The sequence below is a fragment of the Chrysochloris asiatica genome, unplaced genomic scaffold (genome assembly GCF_000296735.1).
Source record: "Chrysochloris asiatica unplaced genomic scaffold, ChrAsi1.0 scaffold00389, whole genome shotgun sequence".
NCBI classification, from domain to species: Eukaryota; Metazoa; Chordata; class Mammalia; order Afrosoricida; family Chrysochloridae; genus Chrysochloris; species Chrysochloris asiatica.
Genome location: NW_006408907.1, coordinates 546,945 through 548,520, shown reverse-complemented (window position 1 = coordinate 548,520; position 1,576 = coordinate 546,945).

The window sequence follows — 1,576 nt, the reverse complement described above, 5'->3', positions numbered from 1 at the left end:
CTCTTGTCATTTTTCAAAGCTGGCATTGAATTCCTTCTCCTTAAATCATGTGAAGCAGCTTCCAACCCATCCTAAGCATAAGCTGTTTCCATACAACAGTTCTTAAAAAGTGTATACGGAAGAAAGCACTAACCCAGGGGTTTTCAATCCTGGCTGTACACTAGAATCATCTAGAGAGCTTTTACAAAACTGCTGATTGTAGAGCTCCAGCCTCCAAAATTCTGAGTTAAATGGCCTGTGGTGGGACCCTGGGCATCAGTATTTTTTAGAAAAGCTCCCTAGGCATTCAAATCTGCAGCCAAGGTTGAGAACTGGTCCAACTAATGAATGTGTATTTGTCAGAAAGTCCCAAATGTACACTTTGGGCTTTGATCAACTGCATTCTCCACTAAAATCACAGCTTTTGGTAAAGAGTCAGCCTAGGGCAATTATATATTTATATATTATTTCTTTGTGGATCCTACTACTGTAGTTTCTAATTCTTCCTAAGTGACTGGGTAAATAGGCAAGCTCATGGGCTCACAGATGTGTATTTTAAATTGAGGAGTGCATGGTAAGTCACTTCTGAAATGGCTCCCAGTGATCCCCAATTCCTAATATTCACCCTTATGTGAGCTCCTCTCCTAGTAGTTTGTATCTGATGACTTGAATATAACACCTCCATGATTAGGCTGCAAAAGACAGACATCCATCTCTCTCTCTCTCTTTCACACACATATACAAACACCACACACACACACACACAATCTCTTTGACTCTGTTTATCATGGAGAGACTCATGAGGCAACTAAGTGACATCAACATCCAGCAAGGAACTGAGATTCCCAATCCAACTACCCACAAGGAACAGAATCCTGCCAATAGCCAAATGAGTGGATTTGGAAGCAGAACTTCCCTAGTTGAAACTTGGGATGATTGCAGTCTGTGAAAGACCCTGAATGGAGGCACTAAGCCAGACTTGGATTCCTACCCATAGAAATGGTGAGATAAATGTTGCTCTAAGTGACTAGCTTTGGGATAATTTGTTACACAGCAGTACATAAATAATACAAGAGGGATGATGTTAGAGATTCTGTTTATCAAAGGTGATTAGAGTAGTTGTTCCCTAACTTTAGAATGTATCAACTTTCCTTGGAAAACTTGGTAAAATACGGACTCTGGGGTTCCACACTCAGAGATTTTGATTCAGTTGGTTTGAGGTGGGGTTATAAAAAATATGAATTTTTATAACATGCTCCAGATGTTTCTGATGCAGATGTTCTTTGAGATCACATTTTGAGGACCACTAACTAGGAGATGGAGTTAGTTTTCATAGAGGCAGAGTATTAGAGGACCAGTGATTATTAAAGTGTGTATGCCTAATGGAGCAGGATTTATGGAAGGTTTTTGGATTAATTTTTGAACAGGAAAAAGCTATGGAGACCCAAAGATTAGTGGTAGTGTTTTAGGTAGGCTGGAAGGGAGAGAGACTGAAGTCAGTGGGCTGGGCTGGCATGACGTGATAAGGAACTGGACTAGAATGTTGTACTTGGGGACAGAGGTAAGACATGAGAGCATTTAAAAAAAAAAATGTTGA